General features: G+C 49.1%; 1 protein-coding gene across 1 annotated transcript in view; it reads left to right on the top strand.

Moving 5' to 3' along the window:
• Positions 1-22145, top strand: part of LOC138566145 (zinc finger protein 282-like) — a 275807-nt gene that overhangs the window by 827 nt on the left and 252835 nt on the right. The gene's annotated exons all lie outside the window — the stretch shown is intronic.

Below are 22145 nucleotides of genomic sequence, written 5' to 3'. Positions count from 1 at the left end.
AAGCTGTCCTACAACAAAATTCCTGAGATTCCAGGATCTTTCCCAGAGACTAGTAGAAATGGTTAAAATTCCTGAGTCCCCGGGAAAAATCCAGAGGTTAGGCAGGTATGACCTCTTCCTCATGTTCACAATCCTCCCCCCTGGGTCAGTCCTGCACTGCCCTGCTCCATGGGCTGGCTCTGCTCCCCCCTTGGCCACTCCTGCTACCCCCTTGGCCACTTCTGCTTTCCCTCCCCCGACCACTCCTGCTTCCTCCCCCCCTGGCCACTCCTGCTCCCCTCCTCCCCTTGAGGTGGCTCCTGCTCCCCTACCCCCCCTTGAGGCGGCTCCTGCTCCCTTCCCCCCCCTTGAGACGGCTCCTGCTCCCCTCCCCCTTTGAGGCGGCTCCTGCTCCCCCCCCTTGAGGCGGCTCCTGCTACCCTCCCCCTCCTTGAGGCGGCTCCTGCTCCGCTCTCCCCCTTGAGGTGGCTCCTGCTTCACTCCCCTTGAGGCTTCTCCTGCTCCCCCCCTTGAGGTGGCTCCTGCTCCCCTCTCCCCCTTTAGGCGGCTCCTGCTCCCCCCGAGGCTGCTCCTGCTCCCCCACACCCCCCAGAGGCGACTCCTGCTCCCCTCCCCCCTTGAGGCTGCTCCTGCTCTGCTCCCCTCCCCCGAGGCGCTCCTGCTCCCCTCCCCCCCTTTGAGGCCACTTCTAATAATGGGTATGGCCATGTTCTTCTGGTGGATTGTTTGGGCCACTGTTCACTGATTAGTAAATCTGGGGATTGTAACTGTGTGGGTCTTTCATGGTTCTTTGGGAGTGTGTAGCATGGTCTACTATTTGTGACCTGTGGCAGGTGCTAATGTTTGGCCTGAGGTGTGTCTCATGGAACTTTTATCATGTGTAAAAGTTTGACACATCAGATCCCTAGGAGGGTTTGTGGGATTAGGGCTGTATGTCACATTTGGCTTGTCTAAATTATGGATCAACTATTACAGTGTGCAACAGCATTGTAAGACCGCAAACATGTTGCTATGTCTGATACTATGTGGGTCATTTTGTGTAACAGCACATCAGGGTTCGTTTTCTTTGTGCATTTTCTTTACTATCTTATGCATGCGGCACCATGGTGTTTGCAACTTCTAGTGCAACACGGCTGGGTGCATGGTAGTGCTGCATTGGAATGGAAGCAGTCTTTCACCGTTGCTATGCTGTTACAATGAAGTCTTCATTGACCATGGTCTGGTGGTTAACAGCGTACTTTTAGTATGATTTTATCGTTGATTGATTTATCACATTGCTTGGTGTTGTCTTCTTATGTCTTCCATCGCTGCCCCCTTGGTGTGCAGTAGTACATTATGACATCCACATATGTCTTGCAAATACAGATAAATGAATACACCTACTTGTGACAGGCTTTTCTAACACAACCCTTGACACCTGTGCCCCCCTACCACTCACCCTCATCATTCCTCATTCACTCATGTCTCCCCTGAAGTACTTACAAGAGTTGACAACTCCATGATATGCTATGGCATTTATAACGCGCCTATACACAAGTGTTTCAAGGCGCGATGAGGCAAGGGAGGTGGAACAACGATCATACTAGGCCAGGTATCATTCAGATTGCGCAAGTGCATGGGGATGGGGAAAGGGAAAAGTGTGTGGGGAAGGGAGAGAGGAAAGTGCAGTATATGGAATAGTAGAATGAAAATAGATAAATAGATAAATAAAATGGCCACTGGTGGCAAGTGCAAGGAAGTGTAGACATAAATGCTGGTAGGGGGACTCTAGGGATACAGAAAACAGTCCCTAGTGCAGGGGTTGCCAGGGAGGCAGTGCAGGTGGGAAAGTCAGAAGGATGGCCAGGTAACCAGTGCCGTTTCAGCCAGGAATTTAGAAGGGGAGAGGGGGAGAGAAAGCAGAGGCAAAGCGGACGGTTTTGAGGTGCTTCCGGAACCAGAGATGGCTCTCCTCAAGATTCAGGGAGGCAGGAAGGCTGTTCCAGAGGGAGGCCCCTCCGAAGAGAGAGATCTACCACCAACTCGTTGCTTGGAGAAGCGACTGAGCCTGAGGGAGTTGGATGCGGATGAGCGGAGAGCTCGAGAAGGAAGATATTTAGGAAGAGAGAGTTGAAGGTATTGCGGCCACAAGCCACAGAAGGCCTTGTGGGCAATACAGAGGGTTTTGAACTTAATCCTCATAGCCACTGGGAGCCAGTGAAGAGATTTCAGTCCTGGAGAGATACGGTCCCTGAGCTTGAGGCCAAGGACAAGTCTTGCAGTCCTGTTCTGGATCAGTTGCAGAGGGCGGAGAGTAGAGGCAGGCAGATTTAGATAGAGATTCAGATAGAGGCTGTTGAAATAGTCCAGCTTAGAGAGAACCAGGGCTCTGGAGATAGTGAGTCTCTGGGGGAAGGAGAGGAAAGGAAGTATACCTCTGAGGAGGTGTAGCTGGTAGTGTGACTTCTTAGAGACGTCAGAGATTTGAGGAGAGAAGGAGAGTGTGGAGTCGAAGATGACTCTGAGGTTTTTGCCGTGCAGGTGGGAGCAGGAAGAGGGCCAAGAGAGGCCGGCCAGAGAGCTGCAGGGAAGGAGGGCGTGGGTGTGCCGATGAGTAGAATCTCAGTCTTACCGGCATTAAGGCAGAGGTCATTGGTGGCCCACCACTCATGGATGGCAGACAGACAATCAGAGAAGAGGGAAGGAGAGGAGGAGGCCGAGGGTAGCCTGAAAATGAGCTGGGTGTCATCCGCATAGCACTGAAAGTTGGGGCAAAGAGCATTGATGTGGTGGGCAAGGAGTGCCAGGTATTGGTTGAAAAACCAGGGAGATAGGTTAGACCCCTGGGGGACACCACAAGTAGAGATAAAGATATTAGAGAGGAAGGACCCACTTGGTGGGTCGGTCAGAGAGGAAAGAAATCAGCCACGCCAGAGCCTGACCAGTAATACCCAGGTTATCACGGAGACGGTTGAGCAGGATGGCATGATTGACCGCGTCAAAGGCAGAAGAGAGATCAAGCAGGATGAGGACCAAGGGGTGTTGGAGTCAAGGTTGGTGCGCAGGTCTTCCCGGATGTTCAGGAGAGCAGTTTCCATGCTTCTGGCAGCTCTGAAGCCATACTGATGGTCATGAAGACAACCAACAGATTCAGTGTGGAGATTAAGCTGGGTGATGGCCAGTTTCTCCAGGAGCTTGCCCAGAAAGGGGGTGATGGAGATTGGGTAATAGTTAGCCGGACAGGAGAGGTCGGCAGAGGGTTTCTTAAGAAGAGGGTGCACAAGGGAGTGCTTCAGGGGGGATTCCAGTGGCGAAGGAGTGATTGCAGAAATCAGCCAGAGCAGGAGCAAGGGACTCTATATGGTCCTTGATAGTTTTGGAGGAACAGGGGACTTTCATAGATCAGACTTGTCTAGGAACTTTGCAGAGAAAAGGGGAAAGGCAGGGAAGGACGGAGGGGGGGGGTGGCTGCAGAAGGGCCAGAGGAAGAGCAGGGAATAGAGGGAGGGAGGCGATAGGAGGAGAGTGAGGACAGGATGTCCTGAGTTTTAGAAATGAAGTGAGAAGCCAGTGCCGTGCATAGGGCCTGGGAAGGGACTGGAGAGGTAGAGACTGCGGAAGGGTTGGCCCGTTCCTTGCAGATTTTAAAAAGTTCAGCCGAGTTGTTAGATGCCGCAGAGACGCGGGCTTGGATATGAGCTCTCTTCTTGGTGAGGACGGAGAGCGGGTATTGCCTTTGCAGCAGGCGGCAGGCCAGTTTGTGAGAGGATGAACATAAAGCACGTCATTTCCTTTCAGCCACCCTGCACTTGCGTTTTAGGATGACGAGGTCTGAGTCATACCAGGAGTTACACTTGGCTTTGGGCTTCAGGCGGATTCTCATGACAGGGGCAAGGATATCAAGAGTATCAGATATAGAAAGAGTGGAGCGTGGAGAGGGCTGTGTCAGGGTGAGAGTCAGTCAAAGGGGGAGGAGGGTGTGAGAAGGTGGCGGCGAAAGCCTCAACTGACACGCGTTTCATGGGTCGGATGACCGAGAAGGTGGGTGGCAGTGATGAAGGTGGCTTGGCCTGAGGGGTAGGGAGGGTGAGGTGGGAAGATAGGAGAAAGTGATCCCACCAGGAGAGAGGCGTGGAGAAAGGGATGGAGAGGGGAAGGTCTGAGGAGATCAGAACATTGAGAGTGTGCCCTGCAGAGTGAGTCGGGCCAGAGGGGAGAATAGTGAGTGTGAGAGAGTCGCAGAGGTCACGAAAGAGTCTGGAGGGAGGACAGGAGGCATCCAGGTGGATGTTGAAGTCTCCAAGAAGGAGGAGTTGAGTGGTAGAGGCCAGGAGTGAGAAGGAGAGGTCCGCCCACTCAGAGAGGAAGGAAGAAAGTGGGAAAAATGTCTCACTCTCTCCAGGTTAAAACTTAAAGGGCTGCGGGTCTCTAAGTTAGAGAGGAATCAGCACACCTATGTTTCATGATTTCCTTGCATCAGGTTATGATGGCTATTTCATGTCCTGAAATTTGAGTGTGAACTGCATGGCAAGGGGTCAGGTAAGATCTTCTGTTAGATTGATCGGTATGGGATGTTACACAGTATGTTAGTTATTCACATCCAAAAAAACACACAAGGGGAAAACAATGTTGTACTTTCAATGGACCTCTACGATTATAAAGACCTTTCTGTAAAATTCAATCACAATATCACACAAGACAGAAAAAAGGACTGTGATTATTAATACAAATTTCTTTTGTTGGCAATGCTGATGTTATGTTACCTATTCTGACTCTGGCCAGAAGAACACCCTCACCCTGCAGAGTGTTCTGACCCTAGTATGAGAGTGGAGTACCGCCTATCTAAAAGAGGATAGAAAAAGGGGGAGGCTGACCCTAACCCTACAATGGGTAGTTGATCAGTATTGCCAAGTTGTTATGAGGCTTTCCCAGAAAAGACACCTACTAGATGCCTAAAAGGGAGTGTTTGGAATAGCATAGACTGGGGGATTTCCAAGTATTTTATGCACCCTCCGAAATGTGTGCTAAACCCACCCACCTGTGCGCGTGCATAAAGCAAACAACAAGTAAAATCACAAGCAATAAAAATAACGAATGAATGTTGTATTCCTGATGTCTCGGCTAGATCTATGTTGCCATCTTTTTTCCAAGCGACATCTTACAACCTAATTGCGGAAAACTTTTCCCATAACATTTGATCTACTGAACAGGAGGCCATTATAGCATCATGTAGATCATAGGCTTGGGACATCCATGTTTTCTGTGGTCGACCGGTTTCGATGATATGTTTTTCAAATCCTCTTCTTCAGGACCTATTCCTTTTATCCTTTGAGTCAATTTTCTATCCGTCCGATGTGACGGTAGCCAATATCCCACCTTTGGTGTTTCAACGTTCACTTTCTCTTAGTACATTTCGTGATGGTCTCCGCAATATGGGTAGAAGCCCCCAAGATGTTATTGCACACTCAGTTGCTGTTCATAATGGGCTGCCGCCTTGTCTCAATCGGCGCATCGTAGCGAGGTTGTAGTTCCAATTCTCGCGTACACAGTGAATGTTATTCACATCCACCACTGCAGAAGGGGTCCACTACAGTGGGTATGGTGCACAGGGTTCACAGATCAGGCTACGGCGTGGTTAACCACCTTTCTTTCTGACCACCCATCCCAGGTGGAACTCATACCGCTCCCTTCTTCTATGGCTATTTCAAACTGTGGCGTTCCCCAGGGATGTAAGCTATCTACCTGGTTGTTCTACATGTACATGGCTTCCTTTGCATGTGTGATGAGCACTTTCACCTCTGAATGGAAGTGTTATGTGGATGACACATAACTTTCTCTCAGGCTACCCTCTTCTGCCTCCTCTTCTTCACTCATATCTGACTGTTCAGAATTCAGTCATGGTGTGCTGCAAACGACCTCTGCCTTAACGCCAGCTGGGCCAAGATAGTTTGCATTGTGAAACCTGCTCCAGCTTTCTCACTTTCATTCTGACCAGAGACTCCCTTGGCCCTGCAGCAGCACCCACATGCAAGGATACTAATGTTTATAGTCATCTTAAAATCAACTATCTCCTTCTCATGTCACTTTTCAGATGTTTCTCGAGAGTACAACGATGGCATACACCTCCTCGGTAGTTTTTCACACTAAAACATTGTGCAATACTTTTTACCTACCTCTGAGAAGTGCTTCAGCTCACCTAGACTTTTGCCCAATTGACTTTGGCTTAGCCCGGCTCCCTGAATGACTCTTCTTACTTCTGACTTTGTGTTTGGTCTTCCTTACAGGAAGGGGTTAACTAACATTGCATTGGGAGTTACCAAAAGTACTTACCTGCTTCAGAATATTTGTGTGATCTCTTGTTTTATTCTGAAAATCGTTTTCCTTTGACTTCTCTTAAGTCTGTTTCTAAAGGCAAACCATGGTATATTTATGCCCAGTGTCCTAGTTACGAAAGTCACCCGAGGGTGTAGGAAGTGTCTGTGTGCCATCCCAAAAGGGTACTTACTGATTTAGAAATAGTAAGAGTGTATTTGTGTGTTACTATATTTTGCCCCTTCTGAAGAAGGCTTAATTTAACTGACTGTTAAATAAATGATTAATTGTTTAATCAAGAAACCATGTGTGTAAGAGTTTATTTGAATACTTGTCACTGTGAACCTCTGTGTAACTCCCCTGCAGCTCACATTGACCCCTTTTGAGATACTCCTGGCATCCACACTACCAATATGTGTAGTACAGAGTTATACTAAAGGTTGGGTTCCTATTGCCAGGAGGTCAGGGTTGTTGTAGTGCACCCAAAGGGCCAAGTACTGGGAGTGGAGTTCTGGGTAGAACATCTCAAGTACCCGCAGCTGTGTCCGGTGGCAGCCTGCACGGTTTACCTCCACAGTGGGTTCCATCTCAAGGGCTGCCAACACCTTTATATGGCTGCGGCTCGAGAGATCGTCTCAGCGTTTCCTCACCTGGTCCCTAGTGCGGGCTGCCACCCCCTTTACATTGATGGCAGTTGTGATGTCATCCCAGATACTCAGCCTTGCGTCGCAGCCCAGCTGCGTCCCTGGATTGTACAGTTCATCATATGCATCCAGGACCCGATCCACCATGATACCAACTTCTATGTTGGTTGAAGTGGGGTTCCCTCTTCTTCGATGTGGTGGTGCTGCCCTCACCAGATTGTTTGTTTGTTTGTTTATTTTGCTTATATAGCGCGCCATGACCCAGGGATATCTGGACGCTTGCAGTACAGATTATAGTTACATATGGTTACAGGTGGGCAGCAAATACATAATGCAACCAGTACATAATACAGATGTGAACATAATACAGTTGTGTTCAGGTCGCAAGACACATGATTAAGTACAATATACAAGTGATCAGTACAGAGTGTGACAGTGATCTGCAGGCGTCACAGAGTTAGACAGTTTTACTCTGACAGAATGGGCAGGCATGGCACCCGCGAGGCAGGTATGGGCTTCCTGGTTCCTGAATGTGTGTTGTGAAGCAACAGTGGTCTTTGCAGAGATGGAAGTGCCAGGTAGTACAGTGGAGGTGGTGGCAGGGCCATCACTGGATTGCATGCAAATGTGTGGCAGCTGGCACAAGAAAACAGTGCAGGTTGCAGGCAGGCGCTGAGACCCGAGCATGCAACAGCACTACAGTGGTGAATGTGGCAAAGCAGGGCTAGAAGAGGCAAGCCTAGCAGCAGTGTGGGCAGGAGGTACCATTGTTTGTCACACAACCGCAGTTGACGCCAGCACAGTAGAAGGCCCTTGTCTCGTGATGGGATTGAATGTAAATTGCGTCTTGCAGGCAGATACTCTATGCGCCTATGCGGTACGCCTATGCGTTTGCGTCATTGACGAATCCATAGAAGTCACGCGACACGCATCACAAGTCATGGGCTTGAAGGTGGAGGTTAAATTAGCCTCCATGCATATGCATGTTTATTTTGGTATTTTCCTAGGACAGTGAGTCGCGTGCACATTTTGCCTAGTCTGGGTTCCCCTTTGTATCAAGTGTCTCTAGTCTTACCTTAACTGTGGCTTACCGGGGTTTGTGTACGCATTTTGTCTGTCGGTGGGTGACACTGCGTTTCGCGTAATGCATTTTCTTTTTACAGAAGGTATCCAGGAGGTCTCGCATATGCTATGTTTATTGTTTTGGGGTGCCTGTGCGTTACGCATACCGTATTTTTGTCACCTGGAGTACTAATGAGACTTGATGGGCCACAGAAGTGCATTTTTCATCACGTACACTGCCCCCTCACTCTTATTGGCGAGGACTGTATCTTGGTGTGGAACATGAGTGGAAAGGCCCCAAGAGGGAAAGGTGGCAGAGGTGGCCGGGGTCCGGGACATGCAGCGGGAGTTGCTGTGCCAGGACCAAGGCTACACGGACTTGCTGTGTAAGCTGCTGTCCTAGACCCAAAGGATAAGAGTCATGCAGCTGAAGCAGCTGGCCCAGCCCCAGTGTGTGATGCCATGCCCCATGTTAGGGAGAATTATCAGAAATATGCCAATTGCCTCCACCTTAGATTTCCCCAGCAACTTTGCTGGATTTTGAGGACTTGAATTTTTTAACCTGGAGAGAGTGAGACCCTTTTTCCCACTCTTATGTATTTTAATGTGATTTCTGAACATTGTTAATCATCTTTTACATTGTGCCACTGCACTGAAGGTGCTGTGGGACAGGGAAGTCTTTCAGATTTCCCAAAGGTTTAAATAGCTTCTCTTGGATAAACTACTGTTTCCCAGAGAAAGTAAAGTGAAATTGACTTTACTAGTCTTTCCAAAAACCTGGACCCAGCACACTCTATCTTACAATAGAGCTACCTAGTATCCTCTGTGTCTAAATAATCATGTAGCTGTCAAATGCTACCCTTTCTTATCGAAATGGCTGGTGGCAGTGGTTTTACAACAAACTACCATTATTTTTTCCGACCGCGAACACCGGTAATGAAAAATCGCAGGATTCATGTTTTTCAAGATGGCGTCTAAGCCCTCTCTGTAAAAACAGGACCCGGTCTTCTTTTTTCGCCGTTTCGTTTTGGAAAGGTCCTTCTAGAGTTTGTCTTTGCGCGCCAAACCAGGTTTGGTCCTTTTGTTCCTACGCCATTGGTGGGCTTCAGGACTGAAGACCGTCCCTGGTGCCTAAGTGTCTGGGGTGGGCAGGAAGTGAGGGAGGTGCCCGAAACTCCCTGTGTTTAGTCTCCTAGGAGACCCAAATGCACTCTGCTGTGATTGGCTGGCTGACTGTCCGGCAAGGACAGCCACCCTGCTGGGTGAGTGACAGCTAGACTGGAATGAATGGGAGAGAACTGAATCAAAGGAGAGTCTCTTGGCTTGGAAGGCAGTCGACCACTGGAATGAAACAACCGAAGACGAGCTTGAAGAGGACGGCTGCTGCAACTCGAGGACCGTTGATTTGCCCAGAGAAGCCCTGCTGCAGGCCTGAATCGCCAAGTTTACCTCGACAGAGAAGCACCTGCAAGGACGACTTCTCCCTTTGAGTTGTGGGACCAATCAATTCGTAAACCATCTGGATACCATTCCCAGAGCTGGTTGTATTTTCCCCAGAGTGCTGCAGGGAGAGGGACACCAGTTTGTGTGCTTGTCTACAGCTACTGGAATTGAAGATTTGCCAGCTCCAGTCCCTGTGCAGTGCAGGAGTCCCCGACGTCCTCCCTCTTGTCCCCACGACTGAGGCTCAGGAACAGTGAGATCTGCAGGAACTGCCAGGAACAGAAGTCTTCAGCTGCATCTTTTTCTTCATTATAAGGTACTGTGAAAACCCGATCGAGAGAACTGACCTCGCACTGTGAAAGTGCGTGAAACTTTGGCAACTTTCAGGCCTGATCAGCTTTTGAGACCCAGCATATGAACCTTCTTTTCACAAACTACTTCTGAGAACCTATACAGAGACTTTACCATTTTACTTACCAGAACCATTTTATCCTATCCAAGACTTTAGCGTAATGACTTTGGCCTAACCTATTGAATTTTATTCACTCTTCTGGTGAACTCACAGTATCTACAGTATCTGCACTATCTAAGAGTACTTGTGAACTTTCTTTGTGATATTCTAATACCCTATGCCTTTTTGCTTCTACTTCAAACTAATCTAAATGCCACAGAAACTTGTAACTTAGTACTGAAGTGTATTTGTGTATACTATTGAGTAGCCTCCTTCTAATGAATGTTTTCTAAATGACTGTGAAATAAATCAATAAGTGTTTTACCGAGAAACCTGAGTATAAGAGTTTGTTTGAATACTTGTGATTGTAGACCTCTGTGTAACACTATTACAGCTCACATTCCCTCTTGAGATAAGCCTGACTGCTCAGCCCTGCTACCAAAAACTGTGTAGTACAGACTTATACCAAAGGTTGGTTTTGCTTACACCTGTAGTCCTAATTGTGTGTGGTGGTCCCAGAGGGTGCTGCACACAATTCTGCCTAACATGCCTGTATTGACAATTGTGCTTGTTGCACTTTGGGTATATGGGAATGGCTGAGGCCATGTATGGCTGGCAGCTGAGACATGCTTCTGTATTTATGAATACTTACACATTTGCAGGGGAGTTGCTAGGTCTGGAAAAGACCTGGGGCTAAGCTGATGTCTGAACTGTTGGGACTGGGGGCTAAATAGTCTTTTGGCTGTAGCTCCTGAGATTCTATCCGGGGCTACAACCAAAAGATCAGGGGCTATAACCCCCTTAGCCCCCCTCTAGCAACGCCCCTGCACATTTGACCGGTATGTTGCTTACTCTGATCTACCAGATCGGAAGAGGACCACTACAATGGGTATGGTGCACAGCATCCTAATCCTTTTACATTACATGTGTGATTTGTTTTCTAAAACAGAGGTGAATTAATGGAATGGTAGGCATGGCGTTCGTGGGGTACTCCCTCTTCAATGTGTTTCTTTTGGAAACACAATATGAAATGTGTTTTACTTCTAAGGGATGCACACAATGTAGCACTTCCAAGGACACATTCTCAGGGTGGTTTGGTGGGCACAGTTGATTGGCTCATTGCCATCACTGAATGGCACCTGGAATGTGGCAGGGCTGTGTGCACTCCACATGGGGTGGATATTAGGTGAAAAAAGTAGTTACAAGCTGGGTACGGGCTGCCTTGCCACATGCCCTTTGCCCAGCCATACGCAGGCGCCGGGCCAGTGAGTGTGGATGGGGTGCCACCACCATGTCCACTGGTACGCCACGCCATGTTGCAACATTGTGCAGGACACATGTTGCCACAATGATCCTGCAGACTACTGGTTGTGCATATATCAAACACACCACCAGAGTGGTCAAGGGAGCGGAAACGTGACTTGAGCACTCTGAATGTGCACTCCTCTATGCCCCGAGTTGCAATATGGGCAGTGTTGTACCTTACCTCGGCAGGTGTGTTGGGGTTGCGTATGGGTGTCATCAGGTAGGTGCTCAGAGGGTAGGCACTGTCCCCTGGAGAGGTGAGAATGTTTGTCATTGGTGTGTATTTGTCTGTGTGACAGGCATGCATGTGCAGGACCATTGATACTCACCAATGCGCCATGTGTTGCTATGCTTCCCAGCTTCCAGGGCCCGGTGTAGGGGTGACATCCTGAAGATGTAACTATGACGGGTGCAGCCAGGATAGTTTGCATAGACAGAAGCAATGATGTCCTTTGCATCACATAACAACCTTAACGTTGGAGTGCCATTATTTCTGATTGCGATATATATGCTCAGTTGCTCTAGCTGGACGTAGTGCCAACCCATAGAAATCCTGGGCCATGCCCTGCCTTTCTGCCGGTGTTTTGGGCATATAGATATGCCAGTGTACTGAGGGGTGTGCAGTCATTATTGCCAACAGTGTAGGCAGCATGACGGCATGGCTTGTGAAATACTAACAACTATGGCGCTGGTCTGCTAAAATGACCAAGTGGCCAAAAAATGCAGTACACTGGGCACCTCTTGCAAGGGGCTCAGTGCTTGGGAGCACAGGGTGGGTGATGTGAGGTAATCTTCTCACTCCGTGACCAGGTCTAAGATGATATGAGGGGGGAACCTATACCTGGCATAGACCCGGTCATCTGGCATCCCAAAAAGGCTGATACTTGTGTGAAATATCCAGGCCCTGGGCATCCTCCTCCTCCTGCGGTGTCCCACAATCACTGCTTCAACAGATGGTAGCAGTATACATGCGTTTGTTGATCACGCATACTTTTTATTTAAAAAAGTTATGCGCACATTGACGTTTACACCTGCCATCGCGTGGTGTAGGTTTTTCGGGATTTCCGCGTAACATTTTGCGTGCCGTCAATCCCCGTTTCAATCCATGAATACGGTTCCTTTGCACACGTATGGGCGTTGCGATTGTTTGACTGTGTAACATCCCTCGTAACGCCCGCGTTTTCGCTTGTTCTTCCCCATTCCATGTGTTCTGCCCCCTTTTTAGCAGACTCCGGTGGGCCTCAGCTTGGAGTCTTGCATAAGGCGTTCGTGGCTTTGCAGTTGTGTTGGACCGGCACAGATTCCTCGCAAGTCCAAGGTAAGCCCTGCGCATTGTGTTTAATGAATCGGTGAACGGGGACTTGCGCGCAATTTCGAACACAAATCCCTGATTTTCTGCGCAATTATTTCCATGAATCGGGCCCATAGTGTTTCAGTGTTTGTTTGGACCATTTGTATTACAATCTCATTTGTGCTGATTCTACAGCCCTCTCTTCCTCCTAAGATAAGCCTGACTGCTCTGTCTACGCTACTCGAAAATCAGGTGGTACAGCCTTATACTAAGACTGCAGTCTTGTACTGCCTCAGTTGAATGGTTCTACTAAGCCCTTCGTTGGACTTCAGAAAAACTGTCCTAACAGGCTCAGCAGCCCCTTCTATCAAATTTTCTATTCAATATTTGCAATGTTTACTTATGCCCCTCAGAGCGACCCAGATTTCCCAGTCTCTCTGCGAGCCTTACCGGGTTACCTCTGCTCCGCTCGGCAGCTTTCCCCTCCCACACGGGAAAAGCAACTTTCCGGTTCGCCAGCCGCTTTCCTTCAGGTACTCCGGCCTTCGTGCTGTACTCCACCTCTGCTTTCCGACTTCCCCCATAAGAGTTCTGGCCCTGCTCGATCCTCTCGGAAGGAGTCCCGGGATCTTCAGCGGGTGCCTTAGCGTCTGCCCGCAGCATGGCAAAAACTCTGTTCTGTCCTCGTTCTGCTCCTGCACCATCAGCCTCTCTCGCACCTCTCACACCTCTCTAGGCATCCCTGATTGCCACATTTTACACTCTCCTTCCTTAATAATGGGCTGCATTTGAAATATAGTATTCCCAATTGCCTGACCTTGTTTAAGGCAATTATTGTGACATGCCTGACCTCTCTTCATTACGGTACCAGAGTGGTGTTGGCAATAGGAAATCTGTGCTGCTCCGAGTTGCCCATTCTTCTTTGGGGATGATCGAATGAGATTGACAATAGCCCATAAAGGCTATGGGCGGGGATGGTATGTTAGGCACGATTGTGTGCAGTACCCTTTTGGTGCACTACAACAACCCTGATGTCCTGGCAATGGCCCGTTATTAGCTCCCTCCCCATTCCCATTCAGCCCTATGGGGGCCCGAATGGTAATGGGGATGGGTTTTTTGAATGAGGAATTACTGGGTCCTCCAAGGTTGGAATGAGGCCCTTCCTCATTCAAGGAACCCAGACCCGCGTTTGGAGGCATAGCACCATGGCTACCTCCAAACTCGTAATGAGGCCCTTAGTCTCCTAGGAGACCCAAATGCACTCTGCAGTGATTGGCTGGCTGACAGTCCAGCAAGGACAGCCACCCTGCTGAGTGAGTGTCAGGCTGGAATGAATGGGAGGGAATTTAATAAAAGGCGAGTCCTTTGGTTTGGAAGGTAGAGTCGACCACAGGACGAAGGAACCGAAGAAGGGCTTGAAGAGGACGCCGGCTGCAACTCCTGGACAGTTGGGGTGCCCGGTGAAGGCATGATGCAGTGCCGAACACCAAGTTTGCATCGACAGAGAAGCCCCTGCAAGGACGAGTTCTCCCTTTGAGTTGGTGGGACCAATCAACTCCAAAGTAAGCCACCTGGACTTCCATCTCGGAGCTGGTTGAATTTCCACAGAGTTGCTGCTGGAAACCGTATGGCCAGGGAGGGGAACACCAGTTTGTGTGCGTTGCTTTTAAGTTGGCCAAAAGCTCCAGGAAGATCCTCTGGACTCCCAGGAAGCAGGACTGACCGAGCCTGAGCCACCTCAACAGAGTACTGGACTTCGGTTGCAAGGAAAGCCCATCTTGACAAGAGACGTGAGGAGCTGAAACTGCGAAGTGCCACCGAATAGAAGTTGGTCCTTTTCTGTCGCTGACCGTCCCAATACAGTACAGGAGTCCTCCAGACGTCCTCCCTCTTGTACACGTGACTGAGACCCAGGAACACAGGATCTGCAGAGCTGCACAGGACCAGGAGCCAGTCAAAACCCTTTTTCTTCTAACCAAAGGTACTGTACAGTCTAAGAACCTACCTCATATTGCTACACTTGCTCTCTGTTGGTGAGACATGTGGTTGCTCTGTGGAGTTGCTGATAGCTTCTTTACTTCACAAGCCTAAACAGCTTGTCTTCCTTCAGACTTTGTGTTTGGCCTTCCTTCCAGGAAGGGGTTAACTAACATTGCATTGGGGGTTACCAAAAGTATTTACCTGCTCCAGAATATTTGTGTGATCTCTTGTTTTAGTCTTAAAATCTTTTTTCTTTGGCTTCTCTTAAGTCTGTTTCTAAATGCAAACCGTGGAATATTAATACCCACAGTGTCCTAGTTACGAAAGTCACCCGAGGGTGTAGGAAGTGTCTGTGTGCCATCCCAAAGGGTTACTTACTGATTTAGAAATATCAAGAGTGTATTTGTGTGTTACTATACATTGCCCCCTTCAGAAGAAGCCTTACTTTAACTGACTGTTAAATAAATGAATCATTGTTTAATCAAGAAACCATGTGTGTGTATTTGAATACTTGTCACTCTGAACCTCTGTGTAACTCCCCTACAGCTCACATTGACCCCTCTTGAGATAAGCCTGGCTACTCATCCACACTAGCAACCTGTGTAGTACAGACATATACCAAATTGCCAGTAGGTTCCTATTGCCAGTAGGTCATGGTTGTTGTAATGCACCCAAAGGGTACAGCATACAATCTTGCCTAACACCATGATACGCCAATCAGCTGCAACTCAAACACACAAACAGGATGTGACACATGCAAACATGCAAGCAGCACATACGCCATAGGGCATAATCCCATAGGGCGTCAGCCAGACGTCTCTTCCAGGCCAAGTACTGGGAGTGGAGTTCTGCGTAGAACATCTCAAGTACTCGCAGCTGTGTCCGGTGGCAGCCTGCACGGTGCACCTCCACAGTGGGTTCCATCTCAAGGGCTGCGAACTGCTTTATATGGCTGCGGCTCGTGGGATAGTCCCAATGTTTCCTCACCCACTCCCTGATGCGGACTGCCACCCCCTTCACATTGATGGCAGTGGGATGTCATCCCAGATCCTCAGCCTTGTGTCGCAGCCCAGCTGCGTCCTTGGGTTGTACAGTTCATCATAGGCATCCAAGATCCGATCCACCAGGATACCAACTTCTATGTTGGTTGAAGTGGGGTGCCCTTTACTTCAATGTGGGGGTGCTGCCCTCACCAGATGGGGCAGGCATGGCACCCGCGAGGCAGGTATGGGTTCCCTGCTGAAACACTCTGTTGAAATAGAAACGCACATTGTAGAGCATGACATTGATATATGTGCCCTCACCGAAACTTGGGCACATAATGCCTCGGGCCCCCAACTAAACTTGGCTCTTCCGGAAGGCTACACAATGCTAAGAGCAGATAGGCCCACGAGGAGAGGGGGAGGAGTGGCATTGATTTTTAAATCTCACATTTCTCTCTGGGGGCAAACAGCTAACATCATCGAAGGCATTGAATCCCTTCAGATCAATATCGGCATGAATGCATAGGCTACTCTCAACCTTTTATTAATATATAGGCCTCCTTCACACCCCACAGACTTCATCACCGCCTTATCCAATCACATGGCGGCATGCCTGAAACCCCTTTCTAGCTTTGTTATGGGTGATGTCAATTACTGGCTTGGCCACCAGGATGATCACAGGAGGTCAGATCTGGAGTCTGCCCTGGATTCCTTGGGTTTCACCCAATGCAATCGTCATCCGTCACATCAGTTTGGACATACTCTTGACTGGCTAGCAACAACCAACATGAACATTAAAGATCTGACCACCACCCCTTGTCCTTGGTCAGATCATTACTTTGTCAATTTTGCTATTCACTCAGTCTTTCCTGTTAAACACAAAAGCAAAGCTTCGCTACCCACAAAGGGTCGCAGTTCTAAACTACTTACCCTGGAAGAAATTGCTCCCCTGGTTACCCACCTGACCAAAGTCCAGCCTACAGGCTCAGCTCTAGAGCTCTCTACAGCCCTTCTGGATTCCCTATGGGATATTACAAATAGGCTAGCTCCCAAGAAACTAAGGAAGCAGAAATGAGTTCCTTCCAACAAACCTTGGTTTACACTCACTCTACGCAAACTTAAAGTGCTTATGCGCAAACAACACTATAGCTGGGAAGCTAACCAATCTCCGGACTTACTCCTTGCCTACCAAGAGGCTGCCAGAACCTACAAATGCGCTATATTGGCGGCCAAGAAGAATTCCTTCAGTGACAGGATTGTTGCAGCTAATTCAGAGACTAGAGAGTTATTTAAAATTCTCAAAGAGCAAGAACTGACCCCCGAACCTGAGGCAGATGAATCGGCGAAAGATAAAGCCTGGTGTCAAGCGATTCAGGACACCATGGATGCTAAACTCCAGGGCATTAAAGCTAACATCACCCACAGAAAGGCCAATATGTCTATGAAAGACAGTGCCACTAGCTGTCAGGAACCACTTGGATGTCCCACAATTCCTGAATTTTCATTTAATGCCATTACACTGGCAGAATTGACGGAGGTGGTTAAGCAGCTTCAAACCACAAGCTGCAAGGCTGATCCCTTTTCTGCTATCATTATTAAAACATGCCCCCCTATAATGCTGGAAGCTATTCTCCAGTTTGTAGATGCGTCTTTCAGAGAGCTCAGTGCCGGATGCCCTCAAACGTTCCTGGGTGACTCTTCTACTGAGAAAAACAGGCCTCCAAAGAAGACCCTTTAAATTACAGACCCATCACTAACTCAGTTTTTCTGATGAAAATTCTTGACAGGGTTGCATATAAACTGATTGCCAAACACATTGAAAGTCATCCCATCCTAAACTGCCGACAATCTGGTTTCAGAGCAGAGCATAGTACAGAAAAACCTTCCTGGAACTTTAAGTCCAGGCTCCTATCCAACATCGGCAAGGGAGAAGCAACTATGCTTATGCTTCTGGATCTTTCAGCCGCATTCGACCTGGTGGACCAAACGCTGTTGGAAAAAAATGCATTTTCCGCACATTTCACTCGGCCCACCCATCGAAACACGCCCCCAACAACACATGGCCTATTGGCCCGCGTTCCCACAGGTGTCCCGATGAAAACGGTACCTCACATGTGTAGTACCTGGGCGCCAAGGGGAAAGCCTAAAACACAGGTAACCCCAAGTCTGTTATGACAGCTGAATTTCACACTTTGTCCAGATGGGCACACCATAAAGATATGGGCCTCCGGTGTCCAAGCCACCAAGGAAAACAGGGAACCCCATGCATTTCCCAAAAGAGGACACCCGTGGGAATCCACAGTGGTCTGCCTTGCGCAAATTGCCCCAGTTTTTATTAGCCACAATCCCCGACAAAGTGTGATATTTGGTGGGGAAAAAACACAATGTTCACTTTGTCTGGGGTCCTGGGTAATACATTCTGGGCCGCTTCACTCAAGTCAGACCTCTGTGCATTCCCACGGGTGTCCTTTTGGAAAATGTATGGGTTTCCCTGTTTTCCTTGCTGGCTTCGACACCCTGGGCCCAAATCTGTAGGTTGCCCAGATGAACAAAATGTGCTGTGGCGAAAGGCTTGGGGTTACCAGTTGGTTACCCTTTTCCTTTTGCGCCCCCGGTAGGTGCACCCACACATGTGAGGTACCGTTTTCGTCGGGACCCCTGTGGGAACGCGAGAAGGTATGACATCTGTTGTTGGCGATGTGTTTCGGTGAATGGACATAGGGAAATGTCTCTGAAATTGGCTGGAAATGACAATTCTCAGACATTTCGCTCTGGCCACCCACCGAAACACACCGCCAACAACACATGGCGTACCTTCCCTCGTCCCCACACGTGTCCCGATGAAAACGGTACCTCACATGTGTGGGTGGGGGCACCTCATGCAGGCCGCCCTGGGCTTCCTACAAATGGCTGCATGAGGTACACCCCACCTCCATTTGGGGTGGGGGGGAGAGGGCCCCCAAAAATGGTGGGACAGGCCCCCCAGTGGGTGGGGCAGAAAGGTTTGGGCACCCCGGGGCCAGATTGGCACACCAATGTGCCTCTCTGCGCAAAGGCAAGTTTAGTAAACAAAGAAAATAATTCAAAATGGCAGGCTGCCCTTTAGCAGGGGCTAAGGGGCCCCCGCACCTCTGGGGAATTTTTTAACGTGAAGGGGGGTGCACCTCTCCACCCCCACCCCAATTGAAGGGGTGGTGCAATCATGTAGCCCTCCCCGGGGGCAGATAAGGGGGACGGGGGGCTGGCCTGCACTCCTCCCTGGGCTCAGGCGTCCCTTCCTAGGAGCAGATATCTGGTCCCAGGGAGGGCTGTATGACATGGCACCCACTCCATTGAGGGTGGGGGTTGGGGGGGTCAATGCCCCATCCCATTAGAAAATTCCCTGTCCCTTTGGGGTGCCCCACAGCCCCCCCTAAAATGCATTCCACCATTTTCCATTTTTTTCTTTGTTTACGAAACTTGCCTTGGCGCAGAGGGGCACATTGGTGTGCCAATCTGGCCCTAGGGTGCCCAACCCTTACTGCTCCACCCACTGGGGGGCCTGTCCCACAATTTTTGATGGCCCTCTCCCCTATGACCCCAAATGGGTTGAGGGGGCACCTCATGTAGGCCTCCTACAAACGGCTGCGTGAGGTACACCCCCTCCATTTGGGGTGGGGGGAGAGGGCCACCAGAAATGTGTGGGACAGGCCCCCCGGTGGGTGGGGCAGTAAGGTTTGGGCATTCTGGGAGAAATGACCGATAAATCTCGACGTATGGTGTAGGGGTGTCACGGTATTAGTTTTATGACAGTACGATAACCTTCTTGCAAAATGACGGTATATCATGGTTATCGCGGTTATAGCAGGTGGAGTTAACCAATCTTAACAAATATTTTCTAAAAGGTCATAAATTGTCAGATTTATCATCACAAACAAAACCTGGCACCCAGAGTCAGAATTGGGCTTTTCAACATACTTTTCACTGAAATGCCACCCCTTGCTTCCACCAAACACAAACATGTGTGGAGAGGAGGAGGGGGAGAGCCCTGCTGCGACTGGCAAAGCAAACTGAATAGCTTTTCTTAAGTGGTCATTTAGGCTTTTAGCTCCCCCACTGGCTACTGGTGAAGATGAACATGTTGCCATATTTATAACATGCATGCCCCAGATCAATGGAGGCTGATGGTAGTATAAGCTTGTGTGCATACTCGCACACGCATGCTCTCTTTACGTTACAGCCTTTAGTTTACTTGTGGGCCAAAAGGTGTTCAATAATCAAGGACATGTCACCCTTTGGTATGGCAGCAGGGAATACCCACAGAGATGAGTGAATTTCGCAGTGTGACTTATCATATGTTAATTCAATGATAGAACCAGGGACATCCCCCATTGTCATACGTTTAGCAAACATACATTATAAATGTATAAACCCCAAAGCCGCCAACCCAAAGTAAACCCTTTTCCTTCTTGGCACTGTATTTATTCTTTCTATTGCTAACATATTGATTTTGTGTCAGGCACGTGGAGTTTATGGAATGGCATTAAAAACTGCTCCAACTGAAACTACTTGGCAGATGGCACATCCAACAGTGCAAGACCAAGACTGCGCAGCACTTGCTTACTGCAGCTTTCCAAATCAGATTGAAAAGCACACTTAACGGTATACACGGTATACCGGTATGAACAATGTGACGTTTATTATTGTTCAATTGAGTGGTTCGCGGTATCTTTAACGGTATACTGTTATACCGTTACATCCCTAGTATGGTGTCTGAGGAGCGGTAACAGGAGCCCTTTCCACCGCTAGGCCCCTCTGGGTCTTCTGTTTGGACTAGGGAGACATTTGAAGGATGTATGGAGAGTCTTGAGAGGTTTGTAACCCTCTCAGAGCAGTCCATACCCTAAGACCCTGGGAAGAGAGCCTTTTGCCCCCTGTGGCTAAGTTCCAAAGGGTCTTTGACGCCTCTCAGGAGTAGGAGTACGCTTACAACCTCACTGAGGAGGTCCGGGGCACCCATACACTCAGGATGAAGATCCTTTGAAGACCCTGAGGATGTGCATGGCCCCGTAGAGGGGTGGGGGGATAACCTTGATATGGGGGACCCCCAACGACAGGCCTATCCAGTGGACGACCAAATGACGTTCAACGCCATGTTGCGCAAAGCAGCAGAACATTTCAAAATCGCCACAGATGAAGCTGTCCCTGAGGCTGATTTCGTCAAGGACATTCTTAAAGAGAAACCACCGGCCAGCCAGGCTATTCCTCTACTGAACTCGATCAAGAAGTGATTGGCTCCCTCGCTATTGACACCTGCACTTACGAGCAGTTAGTCCAAGGCAAGAAAAACTGTTTCGGCCTTCCCCCTCTGACCCACTTTATATCTGGGGCCATTCTATCCCAGACTCGCTGGTGGTGACCACCACCAGGAAGAGGGCGAGGGTTCCCCTGTCATCCGGGGAGGTACCCCCTGAAGCCCCTGAAAAGGAGTGTAAGAGACTCTACTCCCTAGGTAAAGAGGGTCATGGCTGCAGCAGCTTTCTCTATGCGCATCGATAACAATACAACTTAGTTAGAAAGCTATGCCGATGCTCAATGGGCTACGTTACAGGAAGGCCTGCAGGAGGTTCCTGAACTGCTACGGCATCGTCTTCTGTCCACTATAACCTAGGGCAGACAAGTTAACCAGAGTATCCTCAAAAATACTTTGGATGCAGCTGAGACAGCAGGTTGGTCCTTGGCTCAAGGCACCCTCCTGAAGAGGCATGCGTGGCTTCGAAACTCGGGTTTCAAACCAGAAACTCATGCTTCACTAATAAATAAGCTGTTGGAGGAATCCAACCTATTCGGGAAGGCAGTCGACAAAGCTTTTGAGACTGCGAAGAAAGAGCATGACACCCTGAAGACTCTGGATCAGATCACACAGAAGCCCTCCACAAGGCGAGGGAGTGGATCCAGACGCCTTTTTCATGGCCAATGTTTTCCTCAAAACCAATACGGCTCTGGAAATAACTGGTCCTCTCCACAAGGAACCAGCGGATGCACCACCCCATATCACCCAAGAGGTAAATGACGTGGGAAAGGAAAGGGGGCCGGAATGCTACCCCCAGAGACACCCCGGCCTCTGGTTCAAAATGACCTGCAGATCAGGGTCCCCTCACATGCCTCCCCGGTTTGGGGCTGGCTAACATTTCTTCGAGCATGGGAGGGGATTACTACAGACCAGTGGGTACTGAAGACCGTTGTCCATGTGTACTGCATAGATTTCTGACGGTCCTCCCCCTTCAAGACGACTGACTCCAGAACATCTGCGCATCCTTCTTCAATAAGTCAAGACCCTACTGGAAAAGGGAGCCATAGAGGTTGTTCCTCTTCCACAGGTAAACAGGGTATTTATTCAGTGTACTTCCTTGTACCCAAAAAGGATCTCACTGTGCACCCTGCATTAGATCAGTGCCCAGCAAACACATTTGTAAAACCTCAAAGGTTTCGTATGGTCACTCTGCAGGAAGTAATCCCCCTGCTCGCACAGGGGGATTACATAGCAACACTGGACATGAAAGATGCATACGTTCATATTTCAACTGCAGGGGAAGACGGTCCTGAACCTCACGGACAGCACCACGTCCATGTACTATCTGAACAAGCAGGGGGGCACACATTCTCCAGGGCTATCCAAACTGTCCCAGAATATTTGGAACTGGGCTCTCAGACAA

Source organism: Ambystoma mexicanum, chromosome 2p (genome assembly GCF_040938575.1).
Source record: "Ambystoma mexicanum isolate Mex_15411 chromosome 2p, UKY_AmexF1_1, whole genome shotgun sequence".
Classification (NCBI taxonomy): Eukaryota; Metazoa; Chordata; class Amphibia; order Caudata; family Ambystomatidae; genus Ambystoma; species Ambystoma mexicanum.
The sequence above is the reverse complement of the archived record's forward strand: the minus strand, read 5'-3'. Positions and strand labels throughout refer to the sequence as shown.